General features: G+C 37.9%; 1 pseudogene; it reads left to right on the top strand.

Annotated features, from left to right (window-relative positions):
- The first annotated feature begins 210 nt into the window (after positions 1-210).
- On the top strand, positions 211-748 carry LOC103072905 (ferritin heavy chain pseudogene; annotated as a pseudogene).
- Positions 749-9,722: the final 8,974 nt, after the last annotated feature.

The following is a 9,722-nucleotide window of genomic DNA, read 5'->3' as shown; positions in this document are numbered from 1 at the left end:
CAAAACGATGTTCCCAGGACCCAGTACTTAGTGTTGAAAAGGCCATAGTGAAGGGAAGTGGAGGGCTTGACACTTTCTGCCTCGCTGAGATGCCAGTCACTGGTCGATGCCAAAATGTCTAGAATCCCAAACCGGGGAACATAAAAATGATTGGAGAGGCCAAACGTCCCTGCAGACAGCTGTCATCGGGAGTGGACCGCTGCTGCCACCATGAATGCACGTCCCCGCCGGGGCTCCGACTCGCCACCCCCCGACCCGTCAGCAGGTGCCCTACTGCCACTGTGCCTATCCATGACCTACTACTTGGACCGCGACGCTGTGGCTTTGAAGAACTTTGCCAGCATTTTCTTCACCAGCCCTATGAGGTGAGAGAACACGCTGAAAAACCGTTGAAACTGTAGATCAAGGAGGTGGCCGAATTTTCCTTCAGGTTAGGGAGGAGCCAGAGCACGTAGACTGGGATGGAGTCCGCCTCACTCTTAGAAACTAGTGTGAATCAGTCACTGCTGGAACTGCACAAACCGACAAAACGACCCCTACACGTGTGACTTGTTGGAGATTCGTGGCCTGAAAGAGCGGGTAGGTGAAAGCCAGCAAAGAATTGGGTGGCCTTGTAACCAACCTGCGCGAGACAGAAGCTCCCCCTCCCTGCCACCCTCCAGTCCCCGCTGGTCCTCCCGCCCCCGGCCCAGCCCCTGCCTCCACCCTGGAACGTGGCGTGGCTGTGCCCGTGACAAGTGCACCCTGAAAGACGGTGATGTCTAGAGCTAAGCCTAGAGTGGCTTCCCCATAGCCATGGGGTGACCCTCCGTGGTCACCAGTGCAGTGCGTGTTTTTCAGGTTTACATTCTCCCTTTCTGTAAGTTGTAAGAACATCTACTTATGTTCTGTCATTTGTACCATTCCTTCAAATGAAATAATTTAATACCCCTCCTCCCTCCCCAATGAATGTAGAAAAATCTCCCGTGGCCTTACAGCTTTTCACAATTGATCATCCACTCTTTTTTTTTTTTACACAGAAGGTGATTTATTTTTCCTCTATGTATATACCATATTTGGGGGAAGGAGGAGAAGGGAGCCCATATTTCCCTAAAAATATGCAGTATACATTTCTTAAATTTCTTAATGTCCTCTTAGAGCCACATGATTTTTGAATTCTGGTACTTGAGTAAGTGTGAACTCAATCTATTGACATACTGTTTTTTAATTTATTACTTTTTTTTTTCTGTTCTTTTTTTTTTCCTTTTCAGTTATTGTCACTACCTCTTGTGATTGATACTTAAACCTAAGACTTTCACCATATCTTCACATTTGGCTTAACTGAAAATCACTCTAAGCAAATTACTCTGTATAGAAATTATAGAAGCTTATACGTAGGAAAGTGGTCATCAAAGTACAGTCCCCGGACCACCAGCATCAGTATCACTGGGAATTTTCTAGAAATGCAAACTATTGGGCTAACAGGAACATCTGAATCAGAAACTTTGAAGGTAAAGCCTAACAATCTGTATGCTAACAAGTCCTACAGGTAATTCTGGTGCATGCTCAAGTTTGAGAATCACTGCCCTCTTCTCGGTGGGGTTGGCAAACTTTTCTATAAAAAGCCAGTGGGCCATATGATCTCAGCATGCTACCTTAACTCTGGCAATGTGGAGAGAAAGGCATCTTGGACTAATGGGTGTGGCTGTGTCCCAATAAATTTTTATTTATAAAATTAGCTGGCAGCATGATTTGGCCGGTTGAGTATAATGTGATAACCCTACCCTAGAGGATTAGAAAAGATCAAGACTTCTGCCTTGTGTCCCTCAACATACTATCTTTCTTCTACTTTTCAATTCCACATACTTGTGAAACATGTTCTCTTAGGGCACAGGCATGCCATGCATAACAATTGCATCATCTTGAAATATATCCACTAATTCCTTGAGAATTATTCATTCTTATGTATATAAAAAAGCTGCATTAAATATAAAATTAATTCCTCCAACAACATCTCCTTGGCCCTGAATAGATGATAAAATTTGGAGTAGTCATCTGGCAATGCCTATCTGGCTGGCACTAAGACTTTAAACTAGCTTCTGTGAACTGTAAATCATAAAACTATAGAAACTTGTCTTCCTTAATGTTTAAATGCAGCAAATATTTTACACCCATCAATACCAAGGAAACATGTAAAGATTCTGTTTTTCCTATAATATAATCTTTTCTATTATGAACAGCCCAGCCTATGAATTAAACTGTGGTCACGCACAGCTATTAGAAACCCATCCAGGCCACTTGTAGCATAGCTAAGAAGCTTTGCCCAGTCAGCTTTGTGATTCCCATGTACCTTTGCTGAGGATACGCATGTGAGCCATGTACCTCTGCTGGGATTCTCTTGCTTTTGTCAGGACCTTTTGTGTCCTTGCTTAAGGCCTGCACAGCTTTATAAATTTAAGCCAGCCATTGTTTTGATGAACAGAAACTTTCATTTTGATTGTTAGCATTTCATCAATTCTTTTTTTCTTTTCCTAGTTGTTACTCTGCTTTATTTAAGAAACCTTTCTTAAGCACATGCCATGAAAGTATTCTCTTATGTTTGCTCCCTGAAGATTAATACTTTTAACTTATTCATTTGGGTCACTGATCCATCCCAAATTAGTGTTTTTGTATGGTGTAAGGTAGACATCACAGGATATAGATATGTAATTGTTCAAGTATCATTTGTTGAAGAGACTTTCCTTCCCTTTCTCCATTAAATCATTTTCACACCTTTGCCTAAAATCAATTATCGGACTCATGTAAATTTATTTTTTGCTTCCCCATTCTGTTCCATTTATCTCTTTGTTTATTTTTACATCAACAATATGATATCTTAATTAGCATAGTTTTATAATAATTCTTGAAATCAGGTAATGTAGATCCTCTAACTTTGATCTTTATTTTCAAGCTTTTTTTGATTATACAAGTTCTTTGCATTTCAATATATATTTTCAGAATTAGCTTGTCCATTTCTACCAAAAAAAAAAAATGGTCTGGGTTTCTGATTGGGATTTAATAATATCTGTAAATCAATTTGGAGAATATTAACTTTTTGTCAGTTTTGAGTCTTGCAAACTATAAATGTGGCAAAACTTTTCATTTAGTTACATTTTATTTAATATCTCTTAGAAGCAATGTTTTGAAGTTTTCAGTGAAGTTTGCACAATTTAGATTAAATTTATCCTTGCATATTTTATGATTTTCCATGCTGCTGTAAATCATATTGATTCATCATTTTAACTGTTTGTGACTCATATATAAAAAGCCAACTGATCTTTGCATTTTGACATTTATTCCTTAAACTTGTTAAATTCATTTATTAGTTCTAGTAGTTTTCTCTCTCTCTTTTTTTTTTTTTTTGGTAGATTACTTAAGATTTTCTGTAGAGACAATCATGTTGTCAGCATATAGAATTGGTTTTATTTCTCCCTTTCTCATCTCTATGCCTTCTATTTATTTTACCTGCCTTTTAATGATGAATAAAAGTGATAATGGCCAGTCTTTCTTGTTTCCAAATTTTCCAATTTTAAAGTAAAAACTTTAAGGCTTCCCTGGTGGCGCAGTGGTTGAGAGTCCGCCTGCTGATGCAGGGGACATGGGTTCATGCCCTGGTCCGGGAGGATCCCACATGCCGCAGAGCAGCTAGGCCCGTGAGCCATGGCTGCTGAGCCTGCGCTTCCGGAGCCTGTGCTCTGCAACGGGAGAGGCCACAACAGTGAGAGGCCCGCGTATTGCAAAAAAACAAAAAAAACAAAAAAAAACTTTACATTTTTCACCATTAAATTTGATGTTAACTCTAAGTTTTCCATAGATGCCTTATTTCATTTTGTGGAAATTCACTTACATTTGTAGTTTGTTGAGAGTTTGTATTATAAAGTGCATCTATTGAGATAATCTTTATTTTATGTTAAATAAATACTTCCCTTAGAATAGATGTGAGGAAAAGAAATTCAGCTTTATTATTTGTCTGCCATATTTTGGTAGGTTTTATTTTTTTCTAAATTGAGTTTTGGGACCTCTTGCATTTAAATGGAACTGGTTGGATAAATTAAAAGCTTAAGACTTGGAGTAGCCAAAGAAAATTAGAATGAGAAAGCAAGTAGTGAAATATTGACAGTTTAAATGGAACAAATGACTAATCTTTGAAACAACCTATATTTTCAATGTCAACTGAAGTCACCAATAGTCAGTCATTCCTTCCTTCCTTTCTTCATTTATTTCCTCAAGAAAAATCTATCAGATACTTACTACATTTTAGGAATAAATAAATGTATTTGTGCATTCATATACATACACATAGAGAAAAGATTGCCAGAATGTACATCAAAAGGATAACAGTAGCTATCACTAGGTAGTGTCATTGGGTATGGCTTATTTTCTTCTCTAAATAATTGTATGTTGTGAATTCTATTCAAAAGGATGTCTTAATTCTTTACAACTTGGAGAAAGTTATTATTTTTAAATCATTCTGAGATGAAGATAATACAGCCTGTGAATCTTAACAATACTCACCTGTGACAGCAGTTCATATGGTAAGAGCCTGGCAAATTGCCATGTGCGAATGCATAGTCTCTTTAGTCTCTAGTTCAGTGTTATCAGGAGCATCTTTGTGCTGGAGATTACACAATAGTTTTGTTTTAGCTTTATACCATTATATCCATAGTAAATTAAACATTCAGCATATGACAAAAACAGAATGAAAGGAAGTATACATCTGTTTCTAATGCCCAAGCTGTTTCACTACATATTTATCAATAAATGTATCCAATTTTATACATCCCTGAGCCAAATGGACTTTCAGTAGGAAAAAACACAATGCTTATTTACTAATGTCTGACTTTTCTAAACAGATTGTTCTTTATTCCTTAGAGCCCTACTCATCAGTTCAGTCTGTTGGATCTAATGGTAGTATCAGAAGCACCAAAAACATGTGGCAACTATTCATTCCTTCAACAAGGAGTTAATAATTTCCTGGCACTATTCTAAGCATCGTGGATATACTAGTGAACAGCATAGACAAGACTCTTGCTTCCGCAGTTACCATTCTAGTAAAAAGGGGGAGCTAGAAAATAAACAAAGGAGTAAATGGCAGTGCGCTATAAGTGCTAAAAAGAAAATTAAACACTTGCCAGAAAGTACTGTCCACTCAAGATGGGGTGATCAGGAAAGGCATATGTGGTGAAATTTAAGCTCAATGAAAAGATTCAAGCATAGAAAAATCTGGGTGAGGGTATCATGGATGAAAGAAACATTAAGTATATAAGCACTGAGGTGGGAAAGAACTCAGTGTGTCAAGACACAGAAAGGCTGGTGAGGTTTTAAAAGATAAAGGACAGGAAAGAACAGGATGAAATGTGGTTTAAGAGTCAGATAAGGGTGGTCCCTAAATGAATTCTGAAATTGCTACAGATCATGACAAATCTCTCATTTCCCTTTCTAGCTTTTAAGATTCTTTAAGGAAGTGATCTCTCTCACACCTTCTAAACATAAACGTAACGCTAATTCTGGGAATAGTTATACAATGGTACAAAAAACAACAAAGCATTATATTAATTCTAAGGTGACTTAGAAATAAAGAGCAAATAATATTTGAGATTCCATATGTTTGTTTCATTTCTCTCCACTCTCAGTTTTAGACTGCACTCTACTGGATCATAAATGTGAGTTTTTGAACTTCTATACCTTCAATTTCCTCATCAGTTAAACGTAGATAGTAATCCCTGTTATAGCAACTGGACAGCCATGGTGTGAGAGATTTTAGTGAGATAATGGATGTGAAAGAACTTTAAAGAGCAGGAAGCACTAAGACTAGAGTGAGGAAATGGAATTTAAGTGGAAAACGCTAATCTATAAAAGACCAGCAAAACAGGAACTAGGCTTCTTTCCCTTTCCCATTGTTAGGAGACTGTTCAAGCTATCAGTGAAGTCACCACATGTATTAGTTTCCTATTGCTGCCACAACAGATTACCACAAGTTTGGTGGCTTAAAGCAACGCAACACCAATTATTTTCTAATAATTCTGGAGGTTAGAAGTCAGAAATGAATCTCACCAAGCTAAAATCACTGCATTGACAGGGCTGCATTCCTTCTGGAGGCCTTAAGGGGGAAGTTATTTCTTTTCCTTTTCCAGCTTGCAGAGGCTGCCTGCCTTCCTTGACTCATGGGGCTATTCCTCCATCTTCAAAGCAAGCAACATTGGGCTGAGTCTTTCCCACGCTACCATCTCTCTGGTATCCTCTCTGCTATTTATAACTGTTCTTGTGAGGACATTTGACCCACCCAGACAATCCAGGATCAACTTTCCGTTTCAAGATCAGCTGATTAGCAACCTTAATTCTAGCTCCAATACTAATTCCTCCTTGCCCTGTAATCTGTTTGCAGTTTTGCGGATAAGGACGTAGATATCTTTGGGGGACCATTATTCTGCATGTCACACCACCATAGAATGGTTTATTAAGGAATTCTTAACTAGGCAATCATAGATAACATACTGAGGGTTTTAAAGTGGAAGTGAGAGTGTAGCTAGAGTTTTGGTGCTTAAGGCAAGAGAATATTTGTTGTAAGTCTGGCACATTCACACAAGGAAAGACTATGTCTCGAGACGAAAAGGAAACAGGTCCCCATGGGTTCTAGCTCAATCTATAAAAGAATAGCACAAACCTTCTAGTGCTTAGGCCCTCCTAAGAAAGGACATATAAAGTGAGAATAGAAAAACCTGGATTCCACCAATGAGAGGTTTATTTTTACAGCGTTTTCAGTACAAGATTCTTTTAGACAATTGCCCTCCAGCTTGAACTCAGTCAAGCTCTTTTGTTTTTGTAAATATCTTATTTAGTCAAGAATTCTTTCGGCTGGCTTTTATTCAATAGTTCATTGAAAGAAAATTATTTTGGACCAAAATATCTACAGTTGCTTTGCCTATGTTAACATGTAGTCATGACAAATAAAAAAATTTTCTAATGACAAACTGTGACAGACCAGGAACTTAAGTGTAGCATATGGTCTATGAATGACTAAAATTTATTAAAATCATCAGCATCAAATATTAATCATGAGCACACTAACCACAGGGCTGTCTATATTAGGCAATGAAGACAAATAATTATGAGATATGGTTTCTGCTCTTAAAGGCCTGACAAGCTCTTTGGGGTGACCAGATCCATACATAAAATGGTAGGTAAAAACTCAGGGCAAAATGCAAGAGAGTGGTTGAGGCAATGAGTGTTACAGAATTTCAGGGAAGGAAAAAAATAACTGAAAGAGAGAACATTTATTGCAGGCTTTATGGAGCTTGAATTCAGTTTGTCTTATACAAGTATAGAGAAGCAAATAGATCATTCCAGACAAGGAGGATACAACTGTAGGAGCAAAGTTGCATAGGTAAAATCATACATGACTTTTCTGAGGGACAGTGAGAAATCTATCTTGACTGGCATAGGTGATATGTGTAGAGAATAGAAGGAAGTACTTGAACCTGGACTGCACCAAGCTCTGTATCAAGGTGACTAGGTTGATCCTTAAGCTTAGGCAAGAGGAGAGTTTTCATTAAAGGGATATCAGTGTGAAGAACCAGTTCAGGAAAAATCTAGCAGAATGCATTAGTGATAGAGTACTATTTAGTGCTGTGTCTCTGATTATATCAGTATCTGTATCATTATCTCTATCTCTCCTTCTATATCTATACCTATGTCTATACCTACAAACAGACATGTATTTGTATAATTTTACCTATTTCCCACATTAAATAATAGCCCATTTGGTCCAAAGGATGATGCTGTTTTGTTTTTATGAAGCTGAACCATGGCAACAATGAGGTAATAAAATAAAACATTAGCCTTCAGTGTGTTTGCATATTGTGTAATATTGCTGCAGTTGAAAACTGTAAAAACAATGCCTTCTTAAGCTGACTGCTTTCCTGAAGAAAACAAATACTTCTCCAGTGAATACATTTCAGTGAACACCTGTCTCCTGAGAACAAGCAGTACCAGGTTTCAGTTGGCTACCTGACACACTCGAATCCTCTGAATTTATGCCCCTGCCATCTTCCTAATGCTGATGCAGTTGTGTGGGTATGTGAATGTGGGTTTTAATACCACAAAAATGCCTTCAGCTCTGGTGGTTTGGCTCCAGAAAAGTAAGGAACATGGCTCAAAGAAATGAATTCAGTAAGAATCAATCTAACACTCAAAGTGGTTGAAAACACAACCTGAAAGTTAATGGATATTGTGAATAAACAAACAGACAATGAGAAAAACTAAAGCATTTCCATTGCCTCTGAGTTTGTCTTTGCCTTCAAATTGGAGGACAATTATTTTTTTCTTACATGTAGTTCCTCTCACCAGTACTGAAAGCAAAATATATACATAAAATTAAAGGAACAGCAAGTGCACTAATGAAAATATTAAAATAAGAGACATTTCATTTCCAGTTCGAAACAGAAGTTCTTATGCTTTGCACTTGTAGATAAAATATAGATTTTTAAATAGTCTACACAGGTTATTTTCTATATACCTAAAGTCAGCAAAATAGACCTGTGGGTTACAGTGAAGATTTCATCAGCTTTCATTTATGAATGAGAAAAACATTCACAAAGAGACTCAGTGACTCACCAAGGTCATGCAGTCATTTAATAAAATTATATTAAAACAGGTAAGCACACCAGACTCTGAATTTTAACATATCTTTGTAGGATTACTTTCTCAGTCCCCTTCTAGCCAGGAAATGTTCTAACTTAACCTCACCAAATCTCAGTTTCTTCATCTCTAAAGTGGGAATAATACCTAACATAAATTTTGGTGAAGATTTAATGAGGTAATGAATTCAAAGTTTCCGGCACAGTATCAGGCACCTAATGATCCCTCAGTTTATGAATATATTTTGGTTTGCTGTTAAACTGCATAACAAAATACCCCAAATCCAGTAACTTACAACAACAAAAATCACTTTTTATTCCTCAGGAGTCTGTAGGTTGACTGTGATCACCTGGGTGCTTCTGCGTCAGTCTCCCCAAGCTTTGGCTGTTTGGAAAGTCCAAGATTGCTTGCTCACTTGACTGGCAGGTGGTGTTGGTGTGTTAGCTCTGGGCTCTTCTGGGGCCGTCAAGCAGGCCACCTCGGCTCCCTTCCATGTGATCTCTCTGTGTGATCTGGGCTTCTCTCTACATGTTGAGAGAGAAAATATTCACAGTGTACAAAAACAGAGGCTGAAGATCTCTGAAGTTAAACAATATCATTTCCTTCTCATCTTATTGGTCAAATAAAGTAATAAGATCAGCCAGATTCAAGAGGAGGAAAGAATAAACTATACCTCCTACTGAGAGGTGTGGCAAACAATTTATAGTCACTTTTAATTTACCATAGTTCTCCCTCTGGATACAAATTATTTACATCTTTCCCACAGGCAAAAATACATACGCCCCATAGTCATTGCCTAGGTCTGCCATAAAAAATACCACAAACTGGGTGGCTGAACACAACAGGAATTTATTGTCTCACAGTAGTTCTGGAGACTAGAAGCAAAAAGTCAAGGTGTCAGCAGGACCATGCTGCCTCTGAAACCTTAGGAGGAGTACCCTTTATTGCCTCTTCTAGCTCTTGGAGTTTGCTAGAAATACTTGGTGTTCCTTGGCTTGCAGATGCTTCACAATAATCTCTGTCTCAATCATCACATGGACATTTTCTCCCTGTTGTGTCTCTTGATA

The sequence above is a fragment of the Lipotes vexillifer genome, unplaced genomic scaffold (assembly GCF_000442215.2).
Source record: "Lipotes vexillifer unplaced genomic scaffold, Lipotes_vexillifer_v1.1 scaffold839, whole genome shotgun sequence".
In the NCBI taxonomy this organism is placed as follows: domain Eukaryota; kingdom Metazoa; phylum Chordata; class Mammalia; order Artiodactyla; family Lipotidae; genus Lipotes; species Lipotes vexillifer.
The sequence above is the reverse complement of the archived record's forward strand: the minus strand, read 5'-3'. Positions and strand labels throughout refer to the sequence as shown.